General features: G+C 39.1%; 1 protein-coding gene across 1 annotated transcript in view; it reads left to right on the plus strand.

Annotated features, from left to right (window-relative positions):
* LOC136847441 (uncharacterized) overlaps positions 1 to 17,657 on the plus strand; it is a 761,967-nt gene that overhangs the window by 368,530 nt on the left and 375,780 nt on the right. The window contains exon 2 of the mRNA XM_067119137.1: positions 661 to 692. The gene's annotated coding sequence lies outside the window, so the exon portion shown is untranslated. The remainder of the gene's footprint in view (positions 1 to 660; positions 693 to 17,657) is intronic.

Consider the following 17,657-nt stretch of genomic DNA (forward strand, 5'->3'; position numbering starts at 1 on the left):
CCAAACATGTGATCTCTTTGTCTCTCTCTGTCTCTTCTAATTAAAGTAAGATCTCTCTCTCTCTCTCTCTCTCTCTCTCTCTCTCTCTCTCTCTCTCTCTCTCTCTCTCTCCACACGTTCTAGCACTCCCAATTCCCAAAACCATTGCCTTGCGTATTTTATGACCCGCTGTCAGTAAATAGATAAATATAGGCCTCGGAGGCCTATGAAACAAGAAGAAAATAGAGATAAAGTGAAGACTCCTTGTACAAGTGTCTATTACGGGAATGGAGAGCCAGTGATTGGACCCGAGGTCTCCATCCTCCCATGACAAATAGCGAACCTTCATTTTCCTCAAATGACGCCATTTCTTGTTGTAATTTTGGAAGCCTGCAAGTTTCTCTGATTATATTTCATAGATATGTATGGATGGTATTGTAAATGATATTTAGAGAACGTTTACACACACACACACACACTTACATATATATATACATATATATATATATATATATATATATATATATATATATATATATATATATATATATATGTATATATATACATATATATATATATGTGTGTGTGTGATACATATTGCTAAAAAAAATATATAAATAAAAAATAAAGAGAAGATAGAAGATAAAAGGTGATTTAACAAGAGTTTTTTTTTTTTCTTAGGTTCTCGTCTGCGGGATCCTGGGGTAAGACAGGTGAGTGTTTGATAAACTTTTATTTTCTAGCTTTCTAGTCGCTTGTCCTTTATGTATTCATATATGTCTGTATTCATGTATGTACTGTATGTACGTTTCTTCTTAATTATTATTCAAAAATATTACATACTCTTGGAAGCAGAAAATTAGAAAAAGTCGAAGCAATCTGGAGATGAAGAAAATAAATATGTCCTTTGTTGTTTATCATTGTTGCTAGATCCAATTGTATAACAAACTTACAAGAGGTCTTTACGAACTGATCAAGATATTAATTTCTTTGATTACTTACTAATGTTTCATTTCCTAATACCATATATAGGACACTGATTTCCGTGGTGTCTTTGATTTCAGTTACAAAATATTTTTGAAATATTCTTCACATGAACTGAAGGTGGTCAGGGTTCTTTTATAGGAAGCGGCTTCTCTGTTCAGCTGTGCTCGCCTGTTCCTCTATCGTTACCTTTACTTTTGATCGAGCCAATTTTTTTTTATCGTGACCTGTTTTCACGGTAATTCGAAGTCGATTGAAATTTGCATCTCGTCTCGTGTCTGTTACTCTATACTACAGATCGAAACTTACTTCCCTTTTTCCTAAGGCGGAGGATAATCGATGTCATCATGTTTTTCTCGAATTCCATTTCCTTTATGTCGAAACAGATAATTTTCTCCCATTATCATGCCTTCCTTCCTTCCTTAAAACGAATCAGCTTTGGACCCCTTCCCTTCTTGTGCCGTTTGCTTGAAGAGGAATCGGATTCGCACCTTGTCCTTCTCCCATCCGGGTTCTTTAGGTAGAAAAACATTTTTGAAAATGTCTGTCATTTCGTCTCCCCTTTTTCCTGCAGCATAGCTGTGACTAAGAGGGTTCAGTTCCGCTTAGTCCGTCACAGTTTCTGGTTGTGACTGAATTCCAGTTGATTTCGAGATGCTCTGAGTGGAATACGTATAGGTGTTGAGAAAATTATAACTGTCATCATTAGTTTATTCTGCGGCTTTTTACTGTTATCAACCCCAAGGTGGTTTTGCGTTATCGGGCATTCTTACAGAACGCACCATCAACATAATGGAGTCTCGATGGAGAAAAGAGCTCATCACTTTTTGAGAATTTTTTCGATATTTATGCCTCATTTTCCTTTGATGGGGGATTTTGGGGACATTTGATGTCAGCAGTACTTTAGGACTTTTCTCAACGGAGCCGTATTTCTCAGGAACTCGTTGTCTATTCCTATACGAGTATTTTATAATCTTCTTTACCTAAAAGATTGTTCTGGAGGGAGGTGCAGGTTGTATATAATCTTAGAATGCAATGACTTTCTCTCTCTCTCTCTCTCTCTCTCTCTCTCTCTCTCTCTCTCTCTCTCTCTCTCTCTCTCTGCATGTATATGTATATATGTATATATATATATATATATATATATATATATATATATATATATATATATATATATATATATATATATATATATATATATATATACATCATAGTCACTGATTCATATATAACTTTTATACTTGTAAATATTAAGCCACAAATACCCTTAAAATCGCATTTATTTTGCCTTGGGAATGACATATCCGGAGGGAATAACATTCATACATACAAACATACATACAGACAGTATATAATATATATATATATATATATATATATATATATATATATATATATATATATATACATATATATGTATATATATATTTATGTGTGTGTGCGTGTGTGTTATACACGTGTCTGTGTGCATGTATGTATGTGTGCATGTAGGCATGAATGTCATTCCCTCCGTGTATAAGTTATTCATGTATTCATTTATAGACCGTAGATGAAGTCACTCATGTTTTTCTAGCTCTGGGTCGTCAATTATAGAGATTCAGACAATGACTGCAAGACATTTCACACCCCAAAGAAAAAAAACTGAAAGTTTCACACGAAAGCATTCAGTACAAAGATGAAAGTGTAGTAAGCAGTTTTGGAGAAAAGGGGTGTTTCTTGTGAAATGTGAAAGATTAGTGAGAAGTTTTTCGTGGTAAGTAAGGAAAAATTGTGCTAATATGTTCATGTCGAATATACGGGGTGTCCATAAAGTCTCTCTACAATTTAAAGAATATATTGCAAAAGCAAATGAACAGAGAAATATGTGGAAATTATTACATAATGAGAAGTAGATACTGAAGTTTTTTTTGCCTCATTTAATACACCTCTATATGGGCAACATTAGTTGCACGAAGCACATGAAGAAGACACTCGATTTCTTGCCATGTTCGCTGTAGCATAGCCTCATCAGTGGTGGCAATGTCATCAGTGATGTTTTACTTGAGATCAATGATGTCCCGTATCTTTGTTCAACGCACAATATCTTTAACATAACCCCATAAAAAGGAGTGATATCTGGTGAATGAGGTGGCCAGGGAATTGGGCCATCCATTCCAGTCTGGCAGTCTGGAAATGTTAGATTTAGCAACTCACGAACATGTAGTCCACAATGTGGTGGTGCACCATCTTGCTGGAAAATGGTGGTTGGTTGAAGGTCATCTAGTTGTGTTGCCACATCCTCAGTCAAAAGGTCAAGTTAAACATCTGCAGTAATTGATGTCTCATTGAAGAAAAATGGACCAGTGATTCGATTGCACGTGATCCCACACCACACATTCATCTTTGGACTATCCCGTTGAAGTTCCCTAGTCACATGTGGATGTTCTGAACCCCAGATTCTCACATTATGTGTGTTCAGTTTCCCTGAAACATGAAAGGTTGCCTCATCACTAAAACAAACTCGGTTGAGGAATGTTTCATCCTCAGAAATTTTGTTCCAACATGTTAATTGCAAACTCTTTTCGTCTTGGTTTATCATTTGGCTCGAGTGCCTGTATGAGTTGCACTTTGTAAGCGTACAGTGGCAAGGTCTTGTGCAGGACTTTGTGCACTGTTGAACGCGGTAGCTGTAAGTGTCTGGTAGCAGTATGGATGAACTTTGCAGGAGAACGATCAAAGGCTTGTCTTACATGATCGATGTTCTCCTCAGGTGTTCTTGTTGTCCACTCCTTACTTTATCCAACACTGTCCCTGTCTCCATAAATTTCTTGTGCCATGCACGAATTGACGGACATGATGGTGGATCTCTTCCAATTTTGCTTCAGTAAACCATGAGACACATTGTGCCTTTTCTTGAGGAGTAGCCATATTTTAGGGGTTCATTTAATAGTACCTCTTTCGTCAACAAGATACCTGAAATACTCAAATGCAATGTGATTAAAAACTTTGACAACTGCTGAGTATATAGAACAAATCTGATTAAGATGTCTCATCAATGGCTTTTGTAATATATTTTTAAATTGTAAAGAGACTTTATGACACCTTTTATATTATATATATATATATATATATATATATATATATATATATATATATATATATATATATATATATATATATATATATATATATATTATAATATGAAGATAAAAAGGCCCATAAAACACTATTTGAACATTGCAACCATATATTTCGGGCACTTCCTTCTGTGCCCCTGTTCACTGGAAAAATATGGACAGATGAAATGTTACATGGGTATATATACAAAGCATATATAAACTGTTCCCTAGTGGTTTTCTGCCCATTAACTCCCGTTTTGCGACGATTCTGGTGGTCGTGTGCCCTGGAACACCTTCTTCAGAAGTGGTCTGAGGGTTAAAGTGTTGATGTCATCCGATTTCCAATGTCCTCCTGACAAGTTCATATTGTTGGTTTCATTGATGATAGCAGATTCCAGCATCTTTCTTTTGTACGGACAGCTACTTTTGAAAACCAGCTCTGCCCCACTCCAGTTTATGATATGGCCTGTATTTTTGATATGTAGGAAAATTCCCAAACTCTCCGAAGCGTAACGTACTGATCTTTTGTGCTTTGTTATTCTTTGCGAAAGCGATTTACCTATCTCCCCCACGTAAATGTCATTACAATTGCTACACGGTTTCTTGTAAACTCCGGCTTCTTCCCCTTTGTTGTTTAAGTATACGTTAATGAGCGAGCTCCCGATGGATTTGGGATACTGGAAAATTAAGGGATTGTTAGACCTGAGTTGTTCGGTGGCTTTTTGGATGTTTTTGTTGTATGGAAGCTTTATTTTGTTGTTAAAATCTATTTGTCTGTTGTGAGTGGGACCTCTATAGTATATTTTATTTGCTTTGTTAATAACCCTCTCGATAATGTGTGGTGGAGAAAGCAGTTGCATTAGGTGTTGGCGCAACTGCTCTTTCCGCCACATATTATCGAGAGGGCTATTAACAAAGCAAATAAAATATACTATAGAGGTCCCACTCACAACAGACAAATAGATTTTAACAACAAAATATAGCTTCTGTACAACAAAAACATCCAAAAAGCCACCGAACAACTCAGGTCTAACAATCCCTTCATTTTCCATTATCCCAAATCCATCGGGAGCTCGCTCATTAACGTATACTTAAACAACAAAGGGGAAGAAGCCGGAGTTTACAAGATACCGTGTAGCAATTGTAATGACATTTACGTGGGGGAGACAGGTAGATCGCTTTCGCAAAGAATAACAGAGCACAAAAGATCAGTATGTTATGCTTCGGAGAGTTTGGGGATTTTCCTACATATCAAAAATACAGGCCATATCATAAACTGGAGTGGGGCAGATCTGGTTTTCAAAAGTAGCTGTCTGTACAAAAGAAAGATGCTGGAATCTGCTATCATCAATGAAACCAACAATATGAACTTGTCAGGAGGACATTGGAAATCGGACGACATCAACGCTTTAATCCTCAGACAACTTCTGAAGAAGGTGTTCCAGGGCACACGACCACCAGAATCATACCGCAAAATGGGAGTTAATGGGCCGAAACCACTGGGAACAGTTTACTCTCCTCCTTCTTCTTAGGAAACGGTCACCTGCATACCATCGGAGACTTAATGCCACACCTATATATGCTTTGTATATATACCCTTGTAACATTTCATCTGTCCATATTTTTCCAGTGAACAGGGGCACAGAAGGAAGTGCCTGAAATATATGGTTGCAATGTTCAAATAGTGTTTTATCTTCCTTTTATCTTCATATTATACTGTAGTATTACAGTAAAAGACATTCATATTATAATAAATATATATATATATATATATATACGTATATATATATATATATATATATATATGTATGTATGTATTATATATATATATATTATAATGTATATGTTTTCTGTATTTTCTCTTATGTTTATCATGTGTTGTTTATTGAAGTACCAAGTGTCAGATCTTAAAAGGGTTGGTTTGACTATGTGATTTTAAAGATAAACTACATTTTTCTATTAGAGTCATATTTGCCCAGCTGGGTAGGCTAATGTTTATTCAGGTGCCAGGTGTTCAACCAGGGTAACCCCCTCTGTTTTGAAGGAAGTCCCCAAACCACATAAGCTGTCATCAAAAAGGGAGATGAAGTGACAGGTCTAGATGATATTTGTGGACTGAGGCGAGGGTTTTGCAAAGGTTTGTTTCTTTATCTACTTAAACTGTCATTAAAAAGAGATATGGGATGACAGGTTTAGATAACAGTGGTTGGCCCAGAAACTTGTTGTTTGAACAAGTGTTAAGACAGGAAATCCTCTATTAAATAAAGAGATGGGTGCTGACAGCCTAAAGAGCCCTCTTTGATCCAGAGGGAAATCCACCCCCCCTTAAGTGTCACGTTCCCAAAATGGCTCAGGGCAAGATAGATTTCTTTTAAAGTAAAATCTTGGAGGCTTTCATTGTTGTAAGAGACCCTGATAGACTTGATTGGTCTCTCTCTCTCTCTCTCTCTCTCTCTCTCTCTCTCTCTCTCTCTCTCTCTCTCTCTCTCTCTCTCTCTCTCTCTTCCTTCAGAAGAGAGTAAAATTTATAACATAAACTGTGTGGTCACTAGGAGTAAAATTCTCTTTTTTAAGATCTGATCTTAGGAAAAGTGTATTAGAAGTGCAACAGGCACCTCATAGGAAGTGTTTTTTTGTGAATTTTACAAAGGTTCTCACAAGCTTGTGAAAAGTAAAGTGGATTTTTGCTTATTTTTACCATGGTAAAATAAGAAACATTGGAGCGATTTTGCCTTAGTGAAATTATTGTTGATAATTTTTTTTTGCATTTTTTGTGTGTTCTTGTTTTTTGCAGTTTCTTGTGTGTTCTTGTTTTGTGCATTTTCTTGCGTGTTCTTGTGTTTACAATTTCGTAGTTTTACCCAAACTTTTGTGTTGGTGATTTAAGATTTATTTACTTAACATTTTACATATTTTGATACTTTAACATTGCATACTTGATTTGATTTTCATTTGTTAAGATTTCCTTTTCAAATCTTGAGCAATTCTTAATAGTTTAAATTTTGCTTAGTTAATATAATTTCTTGATAAATTAATGTTTTGTGAATTAATCTTGTTTGAAGAATTAATTAAATCTTGTGTTGTTTTCAAGTAATGGTAAGTTTTTCAGATTGTGAATTTTAATTGTAAACTTTGAAGTTGAAAATAAATTTTTGTAATTAAAGTTCTTAAACATAGCGTTTCATTTGTTGACCACCAGTGAATAGGGGTATGTGTGTGTGCATAAGGCAAAGTGATAAACATGTTTTGTTCTCCTTCAGTTTTACTGAAAAAATCCTGAGCCATACACTTGCTCATGAGCATCAACAATACTGACATGAATAAACACCTGAGTTATACACTTGCTCATCAACATCAGCAATAATGACAAATAAACACCAGAGCCAAGCTCATCAGCATCAATAATAATGACATAAATAAACACCTGAGCCATGCACTTGCACACCAGCATCAACAATAAACATGGAAACAACCACAGACCAACAGCAATAAACAATTAATCAGTAATAAAATAAACTGTAGCCTTCACACACATTTACAACACCCTCAGTTGTCACAAAGATGAATCCTCCTGCGATGGTTCTGGTTTAGCCGTCCTTCATCCTTGAACTGCAGACTACATAAAAGTACCGAACACCAGCTACTCCAAGTAACAACTCCATACTGAAGAACATCAACCTCGACCTGCAAGATGGTCTCCTTCTCGACCTGCAGCGGCCAACAGGTAACCACCACCCATTGCTGTTGAGTCCATAATTACCAACCTTATCTTCAACCTGCAGGACAATCTCCTCCTTGACCTGCAGCAGCCAACAGGTAGCCATCACCCATTTCTTTGAGGTGTTAATCTGCTGGGCTAACCTTAACTAACTCTGCAAAAGAGCAGGTGGCAAACATCGCCTCGCACTGGAAAAACAAGAACACAGAGGGCAGGTAAAGCAAACAAACATGCCACACAAGGGTGTTACAAAATTAAATAATAGAAATATTGCAATACTGTACTATATATATATATATATATATATATATATATATATATATATATATATATATAAAGAGGGAAGACTAAGAAGCTAATGTGATACTATTGTCATCTCACTTGAATAAGTGACATAAAATAATAGCATGATACTGATTTTGAAGTTTCAGTGAGCATCAAAAAACTTTTTGGATAGATGACATATCTATGATGAAACCAATGCCTTTTAGCCCTTGAAAATTAGGGAGAACCATGGTTCCCCTTACTGTAGTAACTGAGGTAAAGCTATGACAAGTATTCTTTCAAAGCTTTTCGTAGTTGATCAGTATTTTCACGGTGTTTTGCTGCTTCCTATCTTCGTATGATGAATCGGCTTGGTATTATTTCTTTGTGTTTGTAGATTGCCCTTGCACCCAGAATGTATTTTGTTATCATCAGGTTGTTGCCTGAATAATTATATCTTCCCCTTCAGCACCATCATTAGTGCAGTGCAATCTGGTTTCTTCTTGGGGTTTTACCTTTTTCTTGGTGGAGGAGAAAGTAGTGAGTCCCCATACATAAGAGCTTGAGTCACATGGTGTCCTCCTTTTTGGGTAGCAAGTGATAACATGACACTTGGGTGTTCAGGTGCTTTCCTCCCTTGCTTTAAGTGAGGCCCATAGTTTTTTGGTCAGATGTTAAGTGCTTTCCCTGTGAGGCCCCATGTTAATTTTTATTGGCTTTTCCCCCCTTGCCTATTTTTAATCTCAGAAATTGCTGTGTTGTACCCACGTGTTCCCCTTCTCTTCTCCTCTCACCCATGCCAATCAGGTGCAACAATTGAAAAGAATCTTAAACCTGATGCGCGGTGTTGTTCCGACAGGAAAACCCTGCAGTAAGTTTATTTCCCCAGTAGCTGTGGACCCCCACTCAATTGTATCTTATGCAGGGGCCAAGAATGTTCCTGTGAAGCTATATGCGAGGAGTGTGTGGACAGGCCCTCTCCACAGTGGTCGAAATATAAGAAACGCCAGATAAAGAAGGCAAACTCCATCTCCATGCCCTCCCATAAAGGATTTTTTCAGGCCCTTTATGTCACAAAGAGGAAGGCAAAGAATTGAGGACCTCTTCCAGAAATTTCTGTAATGCCTGGGCCATAGGATGAAGGTCAACACTTTACAGAAACCTCTGATACTGTGAGACCAATCTTCATCTCTCACCATGTGGTTTCAGTGGATGGGTAGACCAACAAGAAGTCAGCCAGGGCTAGTAAGAAGAGGGCAAGATCGGACTTGGTAGCCCGCTCTTCCCCTCCATTCAAGTACCAGAGGATGGAAGGCATCCGTGGTAGGGGGATCATGTGGTGAGGGGCTTGCAGTCAACAGAGTCTCCATCCTCTTACAGGGCCTCATTAGTAGTGGGACCTTCTTCATCAATGCAGTGTAGGGACAGAGACAAATCACCACAGGGTGGTGGAGTGGAGAGAGAGAGCCACTTGGGTAAGAGGAGCCTATCACGCTACACCGATAGACTGGTGCAGAGCCAGTGACAACGTCAAAACAGTGGCTTGTCTTGATATTCTCCTGGGAGAAGTCCCCAGTCCCACTCGAGGAGTAGGTCACACAGGTTACTCCCCCACCTCCCTCCACTTCACCCGACTCCCAGTGCTGGTCACCGGTTGCCATTCCTCCCTGTGTAAGGTGGCACCAGACCATCCAACGGATCATAGCAAGGTCGGAGGCTGTCCTGCCCCTGGAGAACAGCAAGGTCAGGACAGGGCCTATTCCCAGTGGTTATTCTTCCCCGTTGTCCGGGGCCGAGGGTAAATGTCTTGAGACCCCGGGTGAAAGGGGAGACCTCGAAAATGAAGAAAACCTCTCACTTCTAGAAGTAATGGACAAGGAGAAGGGATATATGGAGCTCGTCCTCCTAATCAGAAGAAAGTTGGGACTCACAGAGTTGGACAACTTCATACCAGAAGAGCTTCCCGTGCTTCTTGTACTTGGAACAGATGGCAGAGCATCTTCCGGAAGCTAAACAGGCAGTTTGTCTTTCTTGGTCCCCATTGATTCAAGGCACTATGATGGAACTGAACGGTCTAGTAGCAAGGAAAGGATTCCTAGCATCCTCCAGGTCATAGTAGCTGAAGCCCCCATCCCCCACCATGCGAAGTATTATGTTCTGTAAGATGCTTTTATCTTGCCAATAACACTAGACTCGACCATCTGCAGACTCTTGAACAGCTACCACTGGAACGTTTCTACCAGCAAGGTTCAAAGTTTACCAGCACTGAATTAACGAACCTAGAAGTGATGTTTCGGAGAGCCTTGGTTGGAGAGGTGCCAATGAGTGTGGCTGAGGGATATGAAAGAGGTCATTCCTCCCTCAAAGTGGCACATTATGAGGGAGTACATAGTCCCTCCATGGAAGGTCCTGCCCTACATCGCCAGGCAGATGTGGGCCAACGTCACCCTGTGGAGGAGGGACTTGTTCCTGGTCTTGGTCCAGAAACAAATCTCAGTGGAAAACTGGCTAAATCTCAGGAATAGCCTACTCCAGGATTCGCCCCGTTATTTCCCTCTGGAAGCGATGAGACAGGTTGTGGAAGAGAGAAGAGAGGATGTAAAGCACTCTCTCACTTCAGTGTCGCAAAAGCAAGGGTCTAGAGGCCAGTCCACCGGATCCTTGGCCCGTTGCAGACATCTGCCTCCCATTAGAAGTCCTTTGTCCCCCCAGTATCGTCAGAAGAAGGAACATCGCTGGGAAGAGAGGAGGTTCTAGGTGAGAGTACGGCATCCCCCCCTCTGGAGCTGCCAAAGGTTGGGGGGGAGGGTCTGAGGAGCAAGTGGTCAGTATGGCAGCTGTTCAGAGCAGAGGAGTGGATGGTCCAGACTTTCAGGAAGGTATATGCACTTCCCTTCGAGTGGACAACACCTGATCTGTTATTAGAACCAGTCGAGCTCCCCTCCTATTGGAGTGACTCATCCAAGGGGGGAGCCCTGCAACAGGAAATCAGAAACATGCTGCAGAAGAAGACATTAGAAATAGTGAAGGATGTCACACCAGGCTTCTACAGTTGCCTCTTCCTGTTAGAGAAAACATTGGTGGGATGGAGACTAGTCATAGATCTGTCAGCCCTGAACCTCTTCCTACAACAGATGCCATTAAAAATGAAGACAGTACAGTCGATACTGGCATAGATCAGGGAAGGGGACTTCAGGGTCTCTATAGACCTGCTGGACGTGTACCTTCACATCCTGATTCACCCCTCCAGGAAATTTCAGTGGTTTGTCTCCTCTCCCCAGAAAGTGACGTACCGATTCAAGACTCTGAAGTCTTCCAGCTAGTGTCGGAACAGGGCACACAGGTAGGGTATCAGACTTAGGAAGTACCTCAATGACTGGCTCATCCTGATATCTTTGGTGGAGAAGGCAGAGAAAGACAGGGAACAAGATCCTGGCACTGTGCAGAGATTTGGAGATTCTGGTTAACCTCAAGAAACCAGACCTTGTACCGAAACATACCATGAGGTACTTGGGTATGGCGATAGACACGGCAGTGGGGAAAACTTACCCCTCCCAGGATTAATTAGCAAACCTTATCAATGTGTCCTACCCCCTCCTGTCCAACCCCCTCCAGCCTGTCAAGCAGTGACAGGTGCTAGTAAGCAACCTGGTGCTGCTGGAGAAGTTGGCACCAGTGGCAGAGCATGGATCTGTACCCTTCATTGGCAAATGAAAGGGAAGGGAGAAAACAATGCAAAAATCCAATCACAACATTTATGTGTGATGGATAACGTTTTGGAAGACCTGTGGTGGTGGAGAGAACCTAGGAACCACTTGCAGGAATGCAAATAAGTCGTCCACCACCAGAGGTGTTGGCATACTCAGACACGTACTGAAGGGGATGGGGCGCTCACCTGAACGGCACATGCGTTTCAGGGACTTGGAGTATGGAACTACAAGGGCAACACATCAACATCCTGGAGTTGTGAGCATTCTGGATGGTGCTCCAACATTTCCAGGACCTGCTCCAAGACAAGGGCACAGTTGCAATGAGTGACACCACTACAGTGGTGGCATCCATGAACAAGCAGGGGCACCATCTCACAGGCTGAATGGGTTGGTGGTAGAGATGCATGAGTGGTCAGAAACTGGGAGACTTCTTCTAACAGCAGAACATTGTGGTGGATCAGTTAAGCAGAGCAGACCAAGTAGTGGGTACAAAATGGTCTTTGGAACAGGGCGTCACTAACAAGTTGTTGAGCCTGTGTGAGGGGCCCCATATTAGACCTATTTGCCACAGCAAGGAATAACAAACTCGTATTTTTCACTTGTATGTGACCAAAGGGCCGTCCTGCAGGATGTCTTCCAACACCCCTGGTGCAACATGAATGTGTATGCCCCTCTCTCTCTCTCTCTCTCTCTCTCTCTCTCTCTCTCTCTCTCTCTCTCTCTCAGTCAACTGAGGAAGGTCATCAACAGGCTGTTCATGTCCCAGGGGCTAGGGCTGACCCCCGTGGCACCAAAGTGGTCCCAAACAAAATGGTATGCAGATTTCTTCTATCTAATAGTGGACATACCAAGGAACTTCCTCTTACTCCTAAGTTGCTGAAACAAGAACACAACAGTCGTTACCATCAGGTGGTAGCCCCCTCCAACTTCATGGGTGGAGGCTATGAAGCAGCTCCTCAGAAGGAAAGGCTTTTCAGAGAAAGCTGCAGCAGTCATCTGCCATCCCCTCAGACCATTATCTTTTGGGGTGTATCATGGAAAGTGGAAGGTCTTCCATTGTTGGTGCAGTGGGAGGGGTCTTAATCCACTCAAAAGAATTATAAGGGAGGTGGTGGATTTTCTCTTCTTGTGGCAGGGGAAAGCCCTTTCCGTGACAACAACCAAGGAATACAGGGCTGCCCTTGCCCAAGTGTTCAGACCAAGAGGCATAGATCTTTCATCCTCCTGGGAACTGTCAGCCTTAGTGGAGCATTTTGAAAAGAGACAGTCAGTAGGTTGCAGAGGGACTTCTCAAAGCATCAGGAGGGTCAACTACCTGACAGCCTGATGAGAGATTGACCTCCCATCTCCAAGTGAGGCTCCACATATGAAAGCATAGGTTTGTATTCATGTCGCAACATATACTGAATTCTAAAGTAATTTGCATTTTTCCTAACATACAAACCCATGCTTTCATATGTATAAGTTTACCTTCCTTTGACCACCCCACACTGTTTCGATCTCTCTCCATATAGAGAGTAGAGTGTGGCTGTTGATGGACTGGTTTACATGGTTGAGTCAGGCCGTCTCAGGTCATACTCGATCATAGGCCCAACGATAGGATTTTGGTTTTAGAAACAGCTCAGTAGAAGCCAAAGTGTGCCAAGTGCAAGTACTCCATATATGGAAGCGTAGGTTTGTATGGTAGGAAAAATACAAATTACTTTAGAATTTGGTATCTTTTACACTGTTGCCAAAATTATATATATATATATATATATATATATATATATATATATATATATATATATATATATATATATATATATATATATATATATATATATATATATATATATATAATTTTATGTATATGAATTGGCTTACCAGTTGTGGTAGACTAGATTGCTTTATGCATCGTCATTTTCATTTTGAGTATCTTTATGTACATCCTTATATCTCGTTATACTTATTCATTTTTCAGTTATTAAGTGAATGATATATTGATGAAGACAGCATGTCAAAACACAGGTGTTGAATTGAAGGTCTGTCACTTGGAAAATTGGGAGTTAAGTACAGATGCAAAAAAAAAATGTTAATTGAGTTCATCAGTACAAATACAAGAAAAAACTTGAGCGGTATGCACAAGTACTCTAAATGAGATATTGAAAAGGACAAGAGCAAGAAATTCATTTAGGCATACGGGTAAGTACAAGAAGATAATTGAGATTTGTACAGGTACAAGAATATAAATGAAAAAATGTGCACAGATACAAGAAAATAATTTAAAGATATGAACAATTACCCAAAAAATAATAATTTATAGGAGAGGCCTAGCACAAGTAATTTAACAACGGAGTGACATCGTACCTTTTCATAAGATAAATTAGTTATTTTAAATCCTGAAGATTTAAGAAAACCATAAGCGGAGTCTTAGTTTGCCTTGTTCAGCCACATTGTTGGTGATATCAGAAATTCATTCAAGTGAAACTGAATGAGAATGAAAGCATTGTGAAGACGTCCTGATGAAGTAAGTAGGAGACTGGTTGCTACCCGTTTTCGTATCGGAAATGAAAGATTAGAAGTCGCATCCAAAGATTCTGCGAATCCATCCCTTTTCTTCAAGATCAGTCATAGTTTATGGAACTTGAAGATTTTAAACGATTTTGTCTCATTTGTCGTAATGTTGGGATTTTGCCCTCTGATATACATATACATATACATATACATATATATATATATATATATATATATATATATATATATATATATATATATATATATATATATATATATATATATATATATAAAATTTATTATACATACATACATACATTTATGATTGTGAAATATTTTGTTAAAATAGAATTCCATCAAATATAAGTAGCCCATGAAATCCCAAAATGTAGAAAATAAAGGCTATATTTCAGAAGCCAAGTGTCTCTCTCATCAGGTAAATAGTTTCACTATTTGCCTGATGAGAGAGACAGTTGGTCTCTGAAATGTAGCCTTTATTTTCTACAATTTGGCATTTTTATGGCCTCCTTTAGATTTTATATATATATATATATATATATATATATATATATATATATATATATATATATATATATGTATATATATTATATATATATATATATATATATATATATATATATATATATGTATGTATGTATATATAATCATGAAGCTACATATGTCGCTTAATATCAAATTCACGCTACCTCGGGAATATCCCCGATGGAGAAATATCAACGAAGGGGAATTTATAAGTGATAAATGGACTGGTAATGCAAGAGATAGCTCAGTGGGTAGAACGTCGACTGGAGTCGCTGGATAAGTATCTGTGTCGTGGGTTCGAGACTCGGCAGTACCAGTCCATTTATCGCATAAATTCTCCTTCGGTGATAATTCCCCATCGGGGATATTCCCGAGGTAGCGTGAATTTCATATTAAGCGACATTTGTAGCTTCATGATTGTATATATATCATGGTGTGATAAAAAATTTCATATATATATGCACACTATGGCACGTTAAAATATCAGGAAAAATTAAATAACTTTTGTAAAGAAAATCAAGAAAATTATGGCATGTTAAAACTACGTGTTTAGCATCATCCAAAGATTCAAATGGGACTCTTCTTAAGTGGCCTTTGAGTTTTGGAAACTGGAAAAAATTCCGGAGAGCAAGATCCGGACTAAGGGGGGTGTGGAAGAGTTTCCCAGCGAAATTCTTGGAGGACTTGCCTCGAAACCCTTGCTGAAAGTGCCGGAGTGTTAACGGGATGGTTCTTCAGTTTTTGCATAACGCCGTAGTAATAATTCCTGGTGAATGTTTTCGGTCCTTTTAGGAATCAATCAAAATCACTCCTTTTGAGTACCATTAATCATCGTCAAAACCTTCTGTGCAGATCGTTCCATTCTGAACTTGACTGGTGCTGCTGATTCTGTCGGTAACTATTGCTTTGAATTTTACTTTCTGGGTTGCGTTGTTGGATCCAAGTTTCGTCTCCGTATATAGTTCGGTCAAAAAAGAAAAAACTCTGCTTCATTATGTTCGAGCTTCGTTAAAATTGCTAGAGATAGTTCAGCTCTTTTATTATTCTAGTCTTCGCGCAACGCTTTTGGGACCTTACCCGTATGATGTTGATTCAAATCAAGATTTTCATTTAAAACTGAAAATCGTCTGCATGAACAAGCATATCCCAGAGATATGTTCATATAGTAATGGGGTTGTTTAATCCCTAAGTACAAGCTTCAACACTTTTCCTGAGAGTATATGTGTGTATGTTTATATATATATATATATATATATATATATATATATATATATATATATATATAGAGAGAGAGAGAGAGAGAGAGAGAGAGAGAGAGAGAGAGAGAGAGAGAGAGAGAGAGGAACTCATTTGTTTCCATAGCCTTTCCGTTGACATACTCTTTCGACTTGCCCATTTGTTTTGTCAGGTGCCCTTCGATGAATATACGGTTTTTAGGGTTCTTTCTCTGTGCCGCTGAAGTCTTTGACACTGAATCATCGGATGTTGTGATGATAAGGGCATTTTTATGAGCAGATCGAAACACTGAGGGAGAAGGAACGAAAAAAGGGCTTTGCCCACCATGAGGTTGCAGTAGGGTTGCTTAAAGAGAGACCGTTATAAGAATCAGAGAAAAAGGAAGCAATGTTAAAACTCCAGAACTTTCAGAAAAGGAAAAAAATATAACCAATTCGATGATCCCTACATCGTTTATGTGGGATTAGGTGGTCTGATGGGTGTGACACTGACTCCTAAAATGATTAGGGAGGGACTTAGTTCCTAATAGAATCTGGTTGAAATTCTGCTTGCAGAAAAGTTAAGCAACATAACTCGCATTACTCTCAGATTTCAAGACTTATATGCTGAGTCTTATACGACCAGCAGATTATCTGATAAACAGGTATACATTTGCAAGTTCCTGTATTTTATAAGCAACTGGATCCGTAACCGGGTATTATCGTCAGTGCAGGTCATGTTGTGCACTGTAGGCATTGGTTAAGGTGTGTGCAGCGTTCCTTTAGTCCTTAGCTGCATCCAATTTCTAGCCTTTTACCTCCACTCCCGTTTTCCTTTCTTCAATCAGACTGTCCAACAACTCCGTCTCCAACCTGTAGATCCGTTTACATTATTTTCTTTATTTCGGATCTCTTTATCTTGTTGTCCACCGAGTCCAACTCCCTCGCTTCACTGTCTTGAGCGCTAAATGGCTAAGTGTCCCAGTGATAATTTGACAGGTTAAATTTCATAAATAAATTATCATCTTCTACACGTCAGGCGGTTGAAACATTAAAAGGAAAAATAAAGCTAAGAAATGAAAGGCTTTAAAAACGAAGGTCTTTTCGTCCTTCATCATCGACAACATGTCTTCCGGACCTTGTTTGCGCGCCATTAATAAGGACCCTGTCATTACGCCAATCAAGGGAACAAATGGCTCTTTTTTTTTATTACTTTATGCGTTGCATTATTGTTAACTTCTTGCTAAATAATATTAAATGTAATGTTGAGTACATGCTGCGAGGTCATGACATTTTATTATATTTACATCATCATATGTTTAATGGACACAGATATAGTAGAAGGCCCTGATCACTCTTTGTTCAGTGCTACTTAATTTTCCTTTTCCCTGCTTTATTCCTGTACGTCCTCCCCGTCCCATTTACTCAGCCCAGCGACCAACTTTTGTTTCACTCGCTTAATATCTTATTGGAGAGTGTTATTCCCAGCATGCTTCTTGCTGTACAGATTTAAAACATCCTCTCACTTTTACCCTTCCATGAAATTTGCCAGATTTAGTCTTTCGGCAGTTTATTTTTCCTTTCTTTAATTGTAATTTTTTCCCCCATGTGCAAAATTAAATACAATAAAAAAAAAGGGGTTTCTGCTTAA

The sequence above is a fragment of the Macrobrachium rosenbergii genome, chromosome 16 (genome assembly GCF_040412425.1).
Source record: "Macrobrachium rosenbergii isolate ZJJX-2024 chromosome 16, ASM4041242v1, whole genome shotgun sequence".
In the NCBI taxonomy this organism is placed as follows: Eukaryota; Metazoa; Arthropoda; class Malacostraca; order Decapoda; family Palaemonidae; genus Macrobrachium; species Macrobrachium rosenbergii.